The sequence below is a fragment of the Falco cherrug genome, chromosome Z (assembly GCF_023634085.1).
Source record: "Falco cherrug isolate bFalChe1 chromosome Z, bFalChe1.pri, whole genome shotgun sequence".
Lineage (NCBI taxonomy): Eukaryota > Metazoa > Chordata > Aves > Falconiformes > Falconidae > Falco > Falco cherrug.
In genome coordinates this window covers 26576375-26595774 of record NC_073720.1, presented here as the reverse complement: position 1 = coordinate 26595774, position 19400 = coordinate 26576375, and positions in this window count along the sequence as shown.

Here is a 19400-nt window from a genome sequence, read left to right as displayed (position 1 = left end):
CTACAGATGAGCTGCACAGAATTCTTGCAGAGACTGATGCACATGGAAGTAACTTGACAAGTCCTGCACAACTTGTTTTGACCTCATAGCTGACCCTACTCTGAGCACGAGGTTGCACTACGGACCTCTGAAGGTCGCCTCCTACTTGAATTATCCTATGATACTATAATCAGACACAGACTATATGGATATCATTGCTGAAAAGTAGAGACCACCAGATTTTTCTGAAATCAGTCACCACAATCAGTAACCACTTCACTTTATTTATAATTGTGATCTCTATATTTAATCTAGTATGCAACTACACTTCTGAGTAATACTGACGACTCTAGTGACAGCTACCTCAACAGACGGCATCTTGCTAATGTCAGAGGTGGAGTCAGATTTCCATTCAAATATTGCATAGCCCATCAGTACCTGTCATGGCTTGGCAGAAAAGTTTTTCCACATCATAGACTTTTAGGCATGTGACTGCTTTTTAAGTATTATTTTAAGAAAGGAAGACACCTACATTTGGAACCCTCTTTGTGCAATATCTTAATTTAACTTGCTCTTAAAGTATGCAGGTGGGGATTTAACTAGAGTCATTATAAACTACAGCAGTGTCCTACCTGTCACCCACAGCACTGAATTCACTTGTGATTGGAAGAAAGTCTCCCCTGCTGATCTTTGGTTCGAACGGACACAGCCACAAATCAACATTTCCTTTGGTCTTCCTAAGAGAAGGCAGTTCCCAGCCTGAGCAGCTGGTATTGGCTTTAAGCCAAAAAAAGACTGAATGGATGGATTTAGGGACAGAGTCATAAAATGACTAATCAAAACAGCAGCACCTAACTCTCTCAATAGCTGCACGCTGTGCTGACATTTTCAGGCAGGTCAACTCTAGATGACCCAGTTACTCTGTGGCATTCAAATCAAATCTTACAATGTGGCCCTATTAGGGCAAATCATTAATACCCATTTTTGCCAGTGCTAAAACACTTAGACGAGACGCTATGTGACTCTGCAAGTTCTCGAGACAAAAACCCATAATGAATGTATGACCTGCTGAGTAATGAGGCCATTTCTAGGTAAAGTTGAATGTTTACTTGGGAGCAATCTTACGCTTCACTTCACCTGAACACCTTCTCAGAAAAATGAAGGTGCTGCCTTACTGGAATCCAGGGGAAAATGTCATCTAAAGAACCTTCCGAGGGTCTCAATTTAAAAAAAAAAAGTATTTCAAATGATTTCTCAGAGAAATCACTGGGGGGAAGAGCTTTGTAGACATCTGCTTGATTAGCATTTTTCAGGATGTCTATAGCGCATTTTATTAGCAGTTACTGAAATCATCTTCTCAGCCATAGGAAATACACAACTTGTGGTACATTACCATGTCCCATTACCATGATGGCTAAAAAGATGAGTTATAGGCACTGATAACATCTGCATGGAGCACTGATCATTAATGATTTGCAGCTTCTTATAGCAAAGACAGATTTCAAGTTACACTGCATTTTTATTTTGGAAAAAACACCCCACAAACCAATCTGGAGCTGGAATCTTACATAATGGAGGCAGAGAACATACAGAACTGTTTGCATTGGCTTGCATGGGCTTGTACAAGCTGTGCAATGACTGGCCATGGCCTACACGTATATAGCATGCCTTCTTTCAGCTACTGACACTTTTGCTCAGCACTGATGTGTTCTTCCACACATTGTTGTGTTGGGGGTTTTGCTAATCTCCTGTATTTGTGGGGCATTTCAGGGGAACTGATGCTTCTGATTTCTTGTGACCTGGGAGATCTTTGCACATCAAAGGCCACTGATCATATGAGTAACAACCTCCTTTTCTTGCCAGCCCCTGCCCCAGCCATTTTTCCTCTCTCAGTGCCTGCCAGATTTTCTGGCTATGATAGAAAATACAAGCCTGACTACTACCAAATTACTCTCTCTCTCTCTCTCTGGTACAGCAGCAGTCGGTGGTGGCATCACTTCACTCAGGCCACAACAGTCTGTTGTTAACCTCCACCCTCAGTCAGACATTTGCACTGGCCACATGGGACTACTAAAAGGTAAGTGAGTCTCACTGATCACTCCTTGGCTCTCCAGCTGGTGAATCAGCTCACGGATGGGAGCCAGGGAGTCTCAGATTGTACAATATTGCTGCCAGTGCACCATCCTGGTAACAACTGGCACCTGCGGTTCTTCAGCTTGCAGCAGCCCCACAATGAAGGGATCTCCTGAGAGGCCAGGCAGGGTAGACAGCTGTGTGATCTTATCTGTATTCACAGTGGCTACACCAAAAGCCCATCAGTACCCCTTTGGGTCCTTGAAGTACCCTCTCCTGAGGCAGTCCGTGCCAAACATACAAGGTCCCTCTGGGCTGGTCACAGTGGGGTGCTTTTCCCACTTGTCCCCTGTTAATCTCACCTCAGCCTTCAATACTGGCAATTCTTGTCATCCCCCTGTCACTCCAGAGATCCAGGCGTGTTCTGTGCCCCTATAACCTGATGGCAGCAGCATACTCTGTGCACCAGTGTCTACCAAAGCTTTGTATTTCTGTGGGTCTGATGTGTCAGGCCATCAACCAGTCATTGAGGCCACTGAAGAAGAAGGAGAGTCAAGTCAGTTTGCAGAAGTGAAAGCCATTCAACCAGCCCTAGGGATTGCTGAACAAGAAAACTGGCCAGTACTCTGTTTCTGTACTGACTCCTGGATGGTGGTTAATGCCCTATGAGGGTGGCTACAACAGTGGAAGAAGATCAGTTGGCAGCACAGGGGTAAACCCATCTGGGCTGCTGCACTGTGGCAGGACATTGCTGCCCAAGTAAAAAACACGGTTCTAAAGGTACATCATGTAGATGCTCCTATGCCCAAAAGCTGTGACACTGAAGAACATCAACACAATGAACACATAGACGAGGCTGCCAAAATTGAAGTAGCTTGGGTGGACCTGGGCTGTGAGCATAAGGGTGAGTGATTTGTAGTTTAATGGGCCCACAAAACATTGGGACATGGAGGGAGTGATGCAACATACAGATGGTCTTGTGATTGAGGCATGGACATGACTGTGGATGCCATCACACAGGTCACTTATGAATGTGAAATGTGCTGCAATCAAGCAAGTGACACAAGTAAAATCTCCCTGGAACAGAGGGCAGTGTCTGGCTCTGATATGGTGGGGCCTGGCAAACTGAATATATTGAACCACACCAAGGCAAGTGCTATATAATCCCCATGGTGGAAGCAACTATTGGGTGGCTAGAAACATACCCCATAAACCATGCCACTACCCAGAACACCATCTTAGGCCTTAAAAGACAAATTTTGCGGTTACATGGTACTCCAGAAGGAATTGAATCAGACAATGGGACTCATTTCCAAAATAATCTTATAAACTCCTGGGCAAAGAAAGACAGCATTGAATGGATGTATCACATCTCCTATCACCCACAAGCTTCTGGAAAGACTGAGAGATATAATGAACTGTTAAAGACCACGCTGAAAGCATTGGGCAATGGGGCATGGAAGCATTGGGATACAAATTTAGCAGAAGCCACTTGCCTGGGTAACACCAGAGGATCTGCTAACCATCCTAGTCCTGCACAAAAAAAAACCAAACCTACATACTGTGGCAGGAGATAAGGTCCCCACATTGCACATAAGGAAGTGGCTGGGGGAGGAGGAATGGATTGCTCCTCCCATGGGAAAAGGCAAACCCATTAATGGAATTGTCTTCACTCAGGGACCTGTGTGTGCTTGGTGGGTAATGCAGAAGGATGAGGAGACCTGGTGTGTGTCTCAAGGAGATTTAACCTTGGGAGAAAAATAATCCATGGTATGAGTTATATGTTGTAGGAAGTCATGTAGTGGAGTGACCTGAACTGACAAAGAGTGAGATTCACAAGGAACTAGATAAGTGCAACAATGACCCAAACCAAGCTGGTGCTGGAGCCCAACAATTGAACATACTGCTTCTTTTGTCTTAAGTACCCATATTGACAGATGGGGCCCAAATCATAGCCTCTTTGTGAACTTCTGAAGGACTACAGGAAGCTCATGGAACGCAAGAGTAATATCTATCTGTTAAGGGACAAGGGATAGTAGTTAATGAGAATGTATAAATCTGCATGTTGCATATAAAGATGGTTTAGGTATGTAGTTTAAGTTGTAAGTGTTGGCAAGAAGGAATTTCAGTAATGAGAATTAAATACAATGGAATGGTTAGAATATATATATATATATATGAATTAAGTTATGTGGGACCTAAACATGATGCAAATGATATGAAATAAGAGGTGGAGATTGTATTGGGTCTGGCTGAGACCCATAGCAGCCCTCATAGTGCTGTGCTTTGTATTGGTGGCTAGAAAGGTGGTGATAACACATCAGGGTTTTGGCTGCTGCTGAGCAGCGCTCACCCAGCATCAAGGCTGTCTCTCCAACCTTCCCCCAGCATCTCACCAGCAGGCTGTGGGTGGGCAAGATCTTGGGAGAAGACATAGTCAGGACAGCTGACCCAAAGTGACCAGTGGGATATTCCGTACCATACGACATCTGCTCAGATATAAAAGCTAAGAGAAGGGAGGAGAAAGGGGGGGACACATTTGTTATTTAAGGTGTTTGTCTTCCAGAGCAACTACTACACATACTGAAGCCCTGCTTCCTGGGAAAGTGGCCAAACATCACTTGCTGATGGGAAGTAGAGAATAACACCTTGTTTTCCTTCACTTTAATGTGCGCAAATTTTGCTGTTGCTTCATTAAACTGCCTTTACCTTGACCCACAAGTGTTTTTTTTTTCATCTTACTTTCTCCCCTCCTGTTCTGCTGAGGAGAGGAGTGATAAAGTGGCTTGCTGAGCAGCGGGCAACCAGCCAAGGTCAACCCACCACACTCTCCCTGTTGTGACCTCATCAGTACTGCTGCAAACCCGCTTAGGTTCACAGGCCAGGGGCTGGATCTCATCTGGAGGGATGAAACAATATTACATCACTTTGCAAAATCATGCTGTCAGTAGCGAGTGCTTGGACTGGAGTCTACCAGCATCTAACAGGATCAAAGGGTCTTACTGAACAGCCTTGAATGATCATATTTTCAGTCACTGTAGTCAGATATCTCAGAGGTATCTTAAGAAATACCATGTACTTACACATTAAAGAAGTTTCTATTTTATTTACAGGACAACTCTCAATGTCAGTTCTTTGTGAATATTATCACCTTTGCATGTCAAGTCTGTGTAAGGATAACTTAAAAAATTAAGATCTATATATATGCAACTTTATACTTAATCTGCTGTTTTGAAGAGAAGTACGCAAAACTTTTCATGACCTGCTTAAACTAGTAGGAAAAGGCAGAAGATAGACACATAGTCTGTCACATGTCTTCAATACTTCAGCATGGGCTTTCTAGTCTGATTAGGGAAGCAATTGAAATGATATTGCAGCTGTTGCTTGTGTGTGTTGGATGCTCTGTAAGACCTGCCTCTGAAGCTTTATCTGTGCTATGCAGTGGGTCTTGCATTAGTAATTTATAAATTTATAAAGCGGTTGCTAGCAAGCAAGTTTATTTACAAAGCACAGTGCCCTGGTGATGCCTGTTAACAGTCATAGGAGTGGCTCAGCTGTGTTAGTGTGATACTTCCCCAGGTTGAATTACATTTCTGTGCATGGTCCAGGTCCAGGCACATTACAGGCAGCAGCGAGAGCTAGCTCTACCTTAAATGTGTCACTAAAGGATGTAGATTTCAGCTAAAGGTAATTTATCTTTTCCTCTGGATGAAGATCTGGAGTATATGTGTACAAGATTATGTTACTTATTTAAAGTCAGTTAGTCACTGGTTACGTCTGTAACGTTCTGAGGTTAAAAAGTTAGGAAGGACTAGAGTTCACTTAAAAGCTGGGGTTAGTCACAGATGAAGCAAGGAGATGGATACTTCCTAAGCCCAGACACACAACCTTGCTGGACTTATGTCTCAGCTGCTGTCCTTCATAGCTACTAGATCCTGCACATCACCCTACTGGTAAGATCTTGCAGCTTTAAGGAGCAACATACTTTCCTCTGAGAGACAGAGCATCTCAGCAGCCCATGTGAGTCCTCAAATATTCCCCCCTGACAAAAGGTATTTGTTAGAAATCCCTGAAAAATTCTCTTTAATCTCAATTTTACCACAACATCTCAAGGGGAGAGTCACAAGAGCCTTGAAGAGTACCCTCACATACCTTCAGTACTGGCATACAGCTGTGCAGCAGGAGGGAAGGAAGAGGCTTGCTTGTGTAATTCCAGAAGCCTAGAAGCTGTGGAAGGCTGAAGAGTGATACAGCACAGCTGCATCAACACTAACAAATCGAAGCACACCTAGGGATGGTCCCAAGAACAGTTCCCCAAGACAACACCCTTGCACATCACACCCACCATGCCTGTGTCTCCACTGCTCTTGCACAGGGAAGCAGGACCTTGCTGACCACCCTTGTCCTGGGTGGTGGGCAGCAGGCAGAGAAGCTGGTGCCTCTCAGCTCTGGCCACTGTAGAGGCCGGAGCATGAGGGGCACAGAACCACCAAGGAGCTGCTCTTCCCTCCTCCATTTGATTTCTGCATTTGCAAGAGGCAGTCACAGGATTGTGCTGAGGCTGAGGGCTGGGACCACACAGGATGTGGCCACTGCTGTAGCTGTGGCCTCTGCCTGCTCTGTCAGCTGCCCCATTACTGGTTCGAGAGGGATTGTCTTTTCTTGCAGGCACTTTCCTGGGTACTGCTGCTGAAACAGTCAAGGAGGATCTCAGTCTTGGCAAGCAGACTTGTGGACATTATTGTATTTGTTGTGATCAGTCACAAAGTGATGAGGAAGGTGGCGATTCACCCCGTGCTCCAGTCAGCTGCTATGCTAATGCACATACCTGCTACTTCTGCTTTACTTGCCACAGTAGCCCTAGGACACTGTCACTGGAAAGCATAACAGGTCCCACTTCCCCTCCCCTAAAGAACATTTCTTGCCCCTGTGTAACAGCAGTTTCACCAAGAACCTGACCTCAGAAGATGTCATGTCACATCTGGCCTCCTCTTCTTCCCATCAGGCAATCTCAGACCCAGTTTTCATTCAGCAAATCCAGGCTTGAGGGTCTGGATTCCCAGTTGCTGATGACGACTTTTGAAAGAGCTAGCCTGTGGCCCCAAGTATTAGCCCTGAGCAGTTCAGAGAAGGTCTTTTCCATTAGTTGTCACCACCTGTAGTAAGGCCTAGCAGTCCATCTCCAACTCCTCCACACAGCCCTGTAGGGAATCAGAAAGACCGATGAGAGGTAAAGGATCAAAGGAGAAAACTTAACCACCCTGTGACACAAAGTGGTCTGAGACACTTGATTTTAAGGAAGAATTTTTGTGTTGTGAAATATTCCATATTTCTCTGAAGACTCATTAAACAAAGGTGCATGTATCAAAGTCACAGACTTTGCCACTGGCAACCATCTGGTCCCTCTGAGAGTTTTAATGGCTTGAGAATATATTTATTTCTCAGTATGCTATAGCTGTTGAAATAATTTCCCAATTCTTACCCAGTTTTATATTCAAAATTACCCAAAAAGTAAAGCAATATCTTTATATCTCTGTCCCTCATGACTACTCCAGTAAAGGATTAGTTTTTAAATATTTGTTTCAAAGTATCTTGAAAATTTGTTATTAAAATATCTTGGAAAATTAATTTCTTTATTAAATTTGTTATTTGTTATTAAAATACCTTGAAAAATCAAGCTAGCACAGGGCAGATGCTTTTTTCCTCTCATCTGAAAAGCTATTACTATGCTTCTCAAGGAAGACATGATTAGTTTTTATTGGCAATATAATAACAGAATTCTACCCTAAATCCTCTCGTTAGGCAGAGGAAAATATAGATGTTTGCCCCAGAGTTAGATAAACACCAAGAAGTCTTTTGAACAGAGATGAGTACCATTACACTTTCATGCTACAGCATTCCTGAAATGAGGAGCTGGTTTATGAGCATCATTGCGGGCATGCATAGCAACTTTTAAAAGTGTTTGTGCTCCATCTGCAGTGAAAAAGAGGGCTGCTGAAAGACTTGGCATAGTCAACACTAGCAGCAGGGAACAGAAGAGTAACAAAAGAGGGAGAAAAAAGCTAGCAGCATCATATATAATTTACACCTTCATTCAGTCTCGGTACTATTTCAAAGTTGTTTCATCATCACTAATTCGGTAGCTGTATCAGGTATCAAACACATCAGTAACAGTAAGCAGTTTGGTTTTCTGTTGGCCTCACTTGTAGCCAGTCTCACTCCTTCAAAAAGGGTGTGCAAATTGGCACTCTGGAATTGGAACAAGAAGTCCAAAAAGTGAGTTTTGGTGTGGTTAATAACAAGAGGTAGCTACAATGCTTTTCAGCTGATGCGGATCTTAATAGAAATCTTGTGGTGACTTGCGTGTATATATGCATACGTAAATTGCAATGGAGATTTAGGAGAACATAGTAGGAAGCAAGCAGTATAGGCTATCAATTATCAAGATAATTCTAACGAAGGAATTTAACATACTTATGTTGGAAAAGAGAGAAAAGTGGCTGTTACCACCTGGGGAAGAACTTTCTCCTACATTTTCCTCTTCATATTCATGCTGAGTCACCATTTCCCTTTCTCTGAGAGCTTGTGGCCAGTGAAATCTCCACTGAGAGCTACTGCACAATACACATCTGCACAACATATACAGGTCTTATCTCATTAAGTCCTCCTTTATCACACTGGAAGTAAAACTCGGTCGTGCTATGTCTCTGCTGTATGTCACCAGAAGGACAGAATGACAAAGCAAAATTTAATAAGGATTATAAAGTTCTGGTGTAGGGAACCTAGTATACTCAAGGTAAGAGCCACCTATATTAGTAAGTATGGATTGAGAACAATTGCTGGAACAAATTCCCCAGGGATATTGTACAGCCCCCATTGCTGGACATCTTCAAGATGTGTTTTGACAGGCTACTAGATAATCTCATCTAGGCTTTCTTCGCCATGAAATGTTGGACTTCTCCATCCATCCAACTTTGTTCATCCAACAAAGATGATCTTTTCATATCCCTTCCAACCTGAGCTGTTCTATGAATTAATGAAAAATCCAGGAAAAGTGCCTGAGAGAAAGACAGCCAAGAAATGCCATGTGAAGAGAAGGGCTTGGTTAAACCAAAGGTTGGGAAGCAACTGGTTTGCAAAAAGAATCTCCATGTGGAAAGAAACCAAGGCATTAGCCTCTGAGGAAGGGAAAAAAATTCAGGTTGAGAACTGCTTTGAAATCATGGTCTTAGGGGAATTTTCTCTGCTAACCTTCCTGCTTTCAAAACACAGGTGCATTCCAGCTTACTTGCTGTGCTTTTCTAACAAGCAAGAAGAAAATTTTTTTCAGGGCTCTGTTCATATTTAAGAAATGCTGATTTTCATGATTTATTGATGTTTGGGAAGCCAACTAAGCAGGGTGCTGAAAAAGAAAGATACCACAAGTTTCAGCACAATACAGAGTGATCCCTCCAAAACACCTCCTACACCTCCCTTCTCTGGCTTTTCAGTAGTGGTTTTAGAGGTGAGCTGAACCTCAGCTGTTGACCCAAAGTACAGTATGTCCCTTCAAGAGCATGGCTTTCCCAGTGATGTTTTGTTCCTCCTCACTATAAATATTGTTCCTGATCTGGTTTAGAACTTAATGGAATATTTTGGGAAGATGGTATAAATATTTCTAATGAGGACGACAGGGGGTAAAAAAGGTATGTCCCTCTAAGTAGAATGACTCAAAAAATTGCATTTCACATGACAAAAGTAGTAAATTTTCTTAGATTCAAATGTGTGTGTGTGACATGCAAATACAACTTTACAGTTAAATGCAGAGACAAGTTCCTACAGGACATCCACAAATACATTTTTAAAGTTTATACTGGGAGACCCTGTTTCAGAGGGAAAACTCTGAAAAAACTACAGCCTGAAATTTCTCTTCCAAGACAGAATGTTCTCCCAGAGGAGAAACCACAGGAGAATCATAGGGGCATAATTGGGAACAGGATATCATGTTGAACATTGCTTATTTGACACAACTTTTGTTTGGTTCCAAAGAGATGGAGGCTGTTCTGGGTGTGAGGAATGAATCAGACTCAAGAGGCTGCTGAGAATTAAAAAGGAGATAAAAACCCGCAATCCTAAATGTTACTTTACCCCAGAATAGAAAATATTGTAATTTTTGCAGAAAAAAAGTACATACTAGACACAAATCAGATGTATTGCCTATGTCTCAGCCTAAGGAAATGTAAGAATTAAAAATCTGGCTTCATATCAAAACCTGATAGCCTGGACATTGGATTTCATTTGGATCTCATTTAATTATCTAATAATTAATAGTAAAAATTGAAAAATAATTGTTTTTTAACTAGATTAAATCCAATTTGGCTTTTATTCAGGTAATAAAGCTACTGAGCTCATTTTAATTCATCAAGCTTCAGTGGAAGACCAGGTAATTCATATGCCATACTTATCAAAACAGGTCACACCTGATTTGTTCTTAATTAGAATCTCAACATAATGCATTGCCATACGAATAGTTACATGCATCCCTCCATGGCTATAAATGACTACAGCAGTTTTATGATCACATTTCCAGTTATTTTTTAACTAAATGATAATATACCTATAGAATTTCTCATGAAATATGAGTCAGCTGGACAAAGCTGCCAGTTTAATTAACCTGGTGATGAGGTTGCTTCCTACCTTCCCTCAAAAAAAGTCTCTGTGTTTTTTTGCTGTAATGACCCAGACAAAAAAGGACTGCATTTGCAAGAAAAAATCCTTTCAAGAAATCCTTTTAATCGTCACCTATTTGTTTACAATGTGTTACAAATTCACACCTGCACACCATCCAATATTTCTGTGCTCCTTTTGATTCTTTATTAAAACCACAACTTAAAAATTATGCAACTTGTAGCAGGACCATGATGGAGGGAAGTGGGAAGATTGCAACCTGCACAACTAATATTTAAGTATTGCACATCAAATAGGTGTTAACACCTGCATGTTCTCACAGTAGGATTAATCAGGGAGAGATGAGCATGCTTTTCTGCCCTACTATTATGGTAACTAACTCAGAGGCAGTTTTCTTGCTTTCGAGCCACCTCCTTCTATATTGGCCTGTGTAACTGTTTCTCTTCCCGTAACAACAACAGTCATCTTCATTTCTGGGTCACACTACAGGCAGAGAACGGCCCTGTACACAGCATGCAGGCAAACAACTTCTATGTCATTGCCTGGCCCTTATTAGTTCAAGGTTTGCCAGAGGCCAGTGTGAGAAGCAGGAGCATCAGCAGGGCTGGTGCAGAAGTGCAGACAGAGCAGATGGAAGTGGAACTGCACATGGGTGCCTGGAAAAAGCAGAGTGGGAAGGCATGTTCTTTGGGTGCAAGCACACGACAGGCATTGTAAACACCATAACAGCATACCCTAAGAAATGACAGAATAACCTCTCTTCCTGGTGCTCTAGCAAGGGGTATGCATGACACAAACTATCAAATCCACTGTGATGGTCATGCTAGTAGCATACTCATTACAGGAAGCTGCAGCAACCCAGAGAGGTCTAGCTCCAATAATTTTGGCATCATTAATAGCAGATATTCTTCTTTCTGGGATCTCCAGCCTGAATTCCTGGTATTGAGCTCTCCTCTCTTTCAGAGAACAGCCTACATTTACTACTCTGTCTCTTGCCTGTATTAGTCAATTTTTGCCTTTACAACTGAGCAAGGTTGTTAAGTTTATTTGTAATCACTAAGTGAAGATGTCAGACATTTGGCAGCTTTATGCCACTGGAAAAAAAATTAATAGCCTTTATAAAACAGGGAACTAGAGTTAGCATCTAAGCCAAAGAGTTTAGGCTGGTGCTGCCTCTGTGACCTGCCCCTGCTGGCAGGTGGACAGTGACTCACAGCAACAGCTCTATACATCCATGTGCTGTTTGAGACAGCTGCTCAGTGGGTAATGAGAAAATGCAGACAATGCTATCACTTGTACAGCAAAAAAAGGGGCATCCATGTTTATTCCTCTGCAGTTAACATCAATAACAAGTTCAGAGAAGAGCACTCCAACTCTGGAGCAATTTGCATGCCTGTGTTGAGGTGTCTGTTCACTCTGCAGCACTAGACTTATGGGGATCTACCAGCAGCAGCGATTCCTAAGAAGGGTACAAAGAAAGGTGATGCTGTCTAGGGTACCAATTGCTACAGAGGCAACAAGAAGCCTTGCTATATTACTGTGCTAGTAGCCCTCAGATGAGATCACCTCAAAGGACAGCAACAAACTGTTTTTGGTGGCTGTCCCCAGCACCAGTTGATTCAACAAAGCTATGATTTGCTTGGGGTTTTTTTTGTTTTTTGTTTTTTTTTTTTGCATCCACTGCTTTTGCCCAGCTCTTTAAGAAAATTTTGGTGAGGTTGAGGAGTGTAAGGCAGGCTTCCACAGCTCATTCACGTTAACTTATAGCCCTGTTTGTGTGTTTCTGTATTTATAACCTGCTTGTGTGCCCAAGCCCAAATGGCATGGAGAGAGAAGAAAATTAGGGTAGAAATCCATCATTTTACCTAGTTAGGCTGTTTCAGGAAATTTAAAAATAACCAGTCTTTAAATGCCATCTAGTGGTAAAAGCTACTGTCTTTTTACATTTCTGCTTTACGGAGAAATGCAGCTGGACAAGGAGCACTGTGCAAAGTCATAGTTAGACCTGTTTGGACTTTCTGAGTTTCCTTCACATTTTTATCCTTGAATGTCATGAGGTCAGAAGCACTAGGAATATTGGAAATATGTTCACAGGACTTAAGCTTTGCAGTGCCGTGTACTGTGGTGTCTCACTTCCAAATGCCTCAGCATGGCAGCAGGATCCCTATAGCTATGAATGAGGACCCTGTCCTTGCAGCAGGACAACAGGAGGTCTCCTACATGCAGTAGGCCTCCATGTGAACCCAGAAGCCTTGGGATGCTGGGAGGGGAAACAGCTACACATAATGCAGGGACAAAAAGAACCTTACATGAGAAACTTTAAAGCAAAAATATGTTTTACAGTATCTTAAAACTGGTTCAAAAAAGCTGCACCAAGACTGTAGCAAGCAGTACCAAGCAAAGCACCAAAAGTTAGTTCACTGATTCTATGTAAAATCCCTGTGCTGGGTCAAACAAGCTGCCAACATTGGCTAGAATACTCCACAGAGCATGAATTCCAACTAAAATTACTGGCCTCTTAGTCGTACCTTGCAGCCTTTCCTGGTGCTGCCTGATAAAAACCCCTGTGCCCCAATGTCATCAGTACCTATCAGAAGAGATTACACTGACCAGCTTCCTCCTGTTTGGACACACAGTGTTCTAGGGCTGCATTTATGCAGAAATTCCCCTTGTGTCTCTGCGAGTATGCTGCTGGGACCCCTGGCCAGCCCAAGACTACATCAAGGCTCGGCCAGTGACCTTCCCAAACTCTGAGCAACTCGATGGAGTTCTTTGGCACACCACAGACATACTGCTCTCCTGTACTTTCAGCTCCGCATTACAGCAGATGTGCCTTTAATCCATCCCCAGGCAATCTGGATCCTCCAAAGCAGCACTGCAGCAAGAGGTAGATAATGTGATCCCAGTGGATGTGCTGAGGCCAAGAACATATTCTCCAAGCAGTGTCACTCTAGCCAATGCTTCCACCCTTAAGAAAGTTAGGACAACACCAGATCAGGTTTGGAGATATCTATTTTTCAAGCAATGTACATCCATATCAAAAGGAGGGTAGTCGGAGGGTGGAAAAAGCCATTTTCTGGATTCCATGCTGTAAAGAGCTGCAGCTTGATCTGCTGCAACTTGTTTTCTCTTTCACTTCTTTTCCCTGTAGATGAGTTCTCTTTAAGACATGCACATAAGTGGTGGTGTGTGCAGTAGTGTTACTATTACTAAAATAGGTTGTCAGGGCACTGAACCTGGAATATGTCTATGCCTGATCAAATGTTATATGCCAATGAAAGAATCATTAAGTTCCAGGAAGACTTCTGAGGATTTTACTGTGAAAATGCACAGCTCACAGCATGTTATCATCATCTGAACAACTTCTTGGAGAATCTCAATGTCATTGCAAGGCTAGAAACAAGTTATCAGTCAGGCCCATCAACATCACTTCCTAAGAAACCCCAAACCAGAAGATAGCAGCCAGAAATCTACTTCCAAACCTGCATTGCAGTGGGGCTGGCTTCCAAAATGCACATGGAGAAGGAGATGCACAAGGATGCAGGATAACAAGCATCAAGACTACAAATCACACGAAACTGGGAATTTCTATGTTTAAGCTCACTTTTACAACAGAGAACATTTGCATTGCCACACACATGAAATCTCACTTACAGAAGCCTTTAATACCTCAGAGATGGGACAAAGCAATTGCCTCAGTCAAAAGAGGCACTTTTGATCAGGCACATGACCCCCTACTGAAACACCAAGCAAAATCATAAAGACCCATTTCTCTTCAGATATTCCTCATTTTCTTAATCCGAAACAGCACAGAGCACAGTCAGGGCAGCTGATTTGATGTTACACATAAAGTGACAGCTACCGCAGGCAAGCAGGCTGTATCTGGATGACTGAACAGTGTGGCAGGACAGAAAGCTGAGCAAAGCAGCTGAGCTGTGAGAGAGCAGGGGCAGGTCCACAGTTCACTGGCAAAGGCAGATCATATAAGACATGCAGTGGCAGACAACAAGAGAGGGCCAAGTGGGTCCACTTTCACAAATTACTGTAAGAAGAAGCTGTAAAGGCCTTAATTATTTCCTGCTGTAAACTGTAAAAGACTGTGGTTTGACCAGGTCATGAAGACTGATGGCAAAGATGGCTTCAAGCACTCCTCCAACCTCTTTGCTCTGCCCCTCAGGACAAGGAGGAACACAGAAACAGCCACAGATGAGGACCACTTCCTCCACTGGGGCAGGTGAATGAGGGACCAGGGAGAGCAAACTCAGAGCCACACATGCTGGGCTAGCACATTCCTGCAACTCTTGGTTGTTCCTGCATGGCATCAGCCTGGGGAAAAAAACAGGCAGTGATAGAGCTCTATGTCCTCACCCTTTCTACCCCTCCAGGCCCTCCCTGTAGGCTTTGGGCTCCTGAATTTCACTCATGCAGCATGTATAGTAGCATTTTATTCCATGCAAGTTTGGACTTGTGATAGCTGTGTAGGGAGGAGAACTCTCCTGGAGATCTTGCCCTTAGCCAGACAGTCTGTGTTTCAGCAGCCTTGCTGTCCATGCCTCCTACAAGTAATTTCATCTTCCTCTATCTCCTGCCCCTGCAACCAAATACCTCCCCTCCCTGTAATACAGAAGGTACAGGAACCTGGCATCCATTTTCTGTTTAGCTGGGTTTGGATGCCACCTATACTTGCAAGTGTAACTACCCCGTCCCAGAGGAGCAAGGAGTATGGACAGGAGTGGCTGCAACAGCACCTCATCAGTCCATGTCAGGGGCCCACCAAGAGCATGGGCAGCACAGGGGTGTATTCAGAGGCACCAACAGATTTGGTTTATCATGAGATCAAAGAAGAGTAGAACTGAGACCTTAGACCTATGGCTGAACCATTCACCAACCAAGAGGTATGTCCAGAAGTTAGCTGGTTGTGGTGGCAGCTGCCACCTCCTCCTTCTTCAAACTTAACACCACTGCACATGGATACAAATCACACTCTGCATACGCTGTTCCTCCACCCGGTCTGCTGCTATTCCCTTCTGCTGCTTCCTGACAGTAAGGCATAGTGGAACAACAGCCTGTGTTAACAGCCAAAGCACCCCAACAGGTTTCCTCCAGCTGGTAAGGATGTACATCTCCTCCACCCTCTCCATTTTCACCTGCTGCAAACCTTTAGAACATGTACCGTTTGAAGTGCGGTAGACTGAGAACTGATTGAATGGCTGAGCTCAGAGGGTTGTGATCAGCAGCACAGAGCCCAGCTGAAGGCCTGAACTTCATGGCATTCCCCAGGGGTCAGTATTGGATCAAGTCCTGTTCAACTTATTCATCAATGACCTGGATGAAGGGACAGAGTGTCCCCTCAGCAAGTTGCTGATGATACAAAACTGGGAGCAGGGGCTGATACCCCAGCAGGCTGCACTGCCGTTCAGTGAGACCTGGACAGGCCAGAGAACTGAGCAGAGAGGAACCTGATGAAGTTCAACAAAGGCACATGTAGGGTGCTGCACCTGGGGAGGAACAACCCCATGCACCAGCACAGGCTGGGGCTGACCTGCTGAAAGGCAACTTTGCGGAGAAGGACCTGGAGTGCTGGAGCACAGCAAGGTGCCCAAGAGCCAGCAGTGTGCCCTGGTGGCCAAAACGGCCACTGGGATCCTGGCATGCAGTAGGAGAAGCATGGCCAGTAGGTCCAGGGAGATGATCCTCCCCCTCTACTCTGCCCTGGTGAGGCTGCATCTGGGGTGCTGTGTCCAGTTCTGGGCTCCTAGTTCAAGACAGATGGGGAACTACTGGAGAGGGTCCAGCGGAGGGCTACAAAGATGATTAGGGGACTGAAGCATCTTCCTTATGAGGAAAGGCTGAGAGAGCTGGGCCTGTTTAGCCTGGAGCAGAGAAGACTGAGAGTGGATCTCATCAATGTCTACAAATACCTTAAGGGCAAGTGTCAAGAGGATGGGGCCAGGCTCTTTTCAGTGATGCCCAGTGACAGGACAAGGGGCAATGGGCACAAAGTGTAACACAGGAGGAAAAAGTCTTTACTGTGAGGGTGGCAAAGCGATGGAAAAGTCTGCCCTTCCCTGGAGACATTCAAAACCTGCCTGGACATGATTCTATGCAAACTGCTCTGGGTGAACCTGCTTTAGCAGAAGGTTGGACTAGATGATCTCCAGAGGTCCCTTCCAACCCTGGCTATTCTGTGATTCTGTGAAGTGCTTGTATGATTTTTAATCCTCTTTTCACTGCTTAAACTTCATAATCTATTACTTTTGCAATTAAATATATGACTTGCAGATCAAAGGCCTGAGATTAGGCCAATCTTTTAATAAGAAGACAGTGCAATTCCCTTAACTTGACACATTTGAATATAAGACAGTGGATAAAATCTTTGCTCTTTCAGAAAGTATCTTCCTTCAGTCAGGTCCTTGTTTCCATATACCCGTTAAGTGAAACCATCTTGATACAAACAAAAGCATTACTGAAATAAAACACTTTTTTATACAGACAATACACTAATTCTCAGCCTATAAGACATACCTTTCCAATGAGAAACTATGGAGGAGCAAAACTGAGGTCTGAAACCCTGTTTTTTGCTTTGATATCTCTTAGGACCTACAGCTCACACTGCAGCTTTACCTGCTGTTACAAAAGGCTTTACAGAAGACAAGCTACATACATTTTTTGTCCATTTCCTTTCAGCTAGGGTATGAATAGATGTAGATTTGCTTCTTGCTTGCTTATGTAGACCACTCTCTGGAGTTCAAGCATTTGGTTCTGGCAGTTTCTTGTCTGAATGGTACTTAATGAGCTGCGCATAAGCGCATGACCCAATTGCTTTTGCAGTAAGAAGCAGTGTTCATGCTGAAATAACACTGAAACATACTATGATTTTTGAGCTCACTTGTCTTTGGATTTTTATCTATTGGAAATGGGTCATTATTTCAGCAGCTGCAACAAGAAAGTGAATAAAAGTAGCACTACCTCAGCTTCTAACTCATAGACTGAAAGTGTTGTGTTACCTGCTCTCCACAAGAGAGAGCTACACAAGATCCAAGCTTGTGTTGCTGTGAGGTCTAATCTGAAACCTGTTATAGTCCCGAATTGCTACTAAGCTTTAGGAACTAATGGCATGAGGACAAAATAAAAACATTTCAGAAGTGCCTAGATAGATTTCAGTGGCAAAAATAATCAATAATTTGATACTGTGACAAAAATTTAACAGGCAATAAGCCACTCCCCCTGTATTCAGCAGCCAGAAAGCAGGCCACAGAAGCATGGCTACAACTTTGTGGTCTGCATCGTGACACACTGAAAACTTTAAAGCTCTCATTCCTTTGGAGACTCTTTCATCATAGCAAGAACCAGCAGTCAATGAAAGGCAAAAAAAAACCCAACTTGAAAACATATGACATATATGTATACACACATTTATATGAAATGCATACATTAAGTGGTCAAGTGAACACTTCCTTGCAGACATGCAATAAACAAATATCTCAACTCTGTATGTGGATTGGCTCTTGCACACTGAGTGAAGAACCCAGATTTAGGATAACAGGAGTAGATGTCAACATATGCGATACATTCAATATTGTCAGGTTTAAAAGCTATTAGGCATACTATGATATACCTGTTTCTGGAGCAAGGCACAAAAGTGACAAAGGAAATCACATTTATAGTTAGAAATTGAAAAGCATTGTGCTCATCAGAGACCAAAGCACACTTAAGAAACAGAAGCCTGTGAGGTGAAGGTTTGAAAATTATCATACTGAAATAGGGCTGTGGGGGAAAACCCCAAGAATGCTCTGCAGGTGCCTCTAGAAATTCCAGCAACAGAAATTTACCCAGGAGCTGAAATTGTCAGCCTAGATTTAACACAGCCTTGAATGCTGCTTAGACAGCTACAATTGCAATACCCGCCAGACACTGCAACTTTCAGCCAGGTCATGAAATTGTTTGCCATGGTATAGACTGAGAAATCTCAAGAAAAAAAAGAAACAAAACAACACACAAAAAAAACCCTCAAAAAAAATCCCAAGCAAAACCACACTGTGATTTTGCAGACCAGCGTACATGCTAGAATTCTTTTTCATTCTATCAAGTGTCACAAATGAAACCTTAGAGTACACCAACAGCAACCTCCCTCTGGTGTGACCAAGCATAGGTGCTGGCTGTGGCCATTAATTTATAAGCACTTCTGTTGTCCCAAAATGAGAGTTCTTCACCCAGTGATGCAAAACCCAACTAACGCCCTGAGTCAAGATACTTGTTTATTTCATATCTGCACAGAGATGGGTGCTGGGTGGACAATCCACAAAGCTAACACACCTTTTCCTGGTTTTAGGAGGTTTACATACAGTTCAACAGTGAAGTTAGTCATTGTACATGATTGGCTGTAACTCCTTACGCAGTATTATGTACAGTGTGCATGCTCCAGAGATTGTGGAGGGCTGACTTCTCAAAGTTTCTGCTTCAAGGGGAGTGACTTTTATTACCATGGTTACGTTACAGTGAGGACAGGTTACTTTTGGGTAGTTTGTCTCAGGAATTAGTGGGTCTGCAAATGTTTTCCTTACCCTAGTTTCATGACACTGACTCTTCAGGGTCAGTATGTCTGCATGCCGTCCATATTCTGTTAGCCTTATCAGTTCCTTGGGTTATTTCACATTTCTCCTTCCGCCATTTGGCATCAA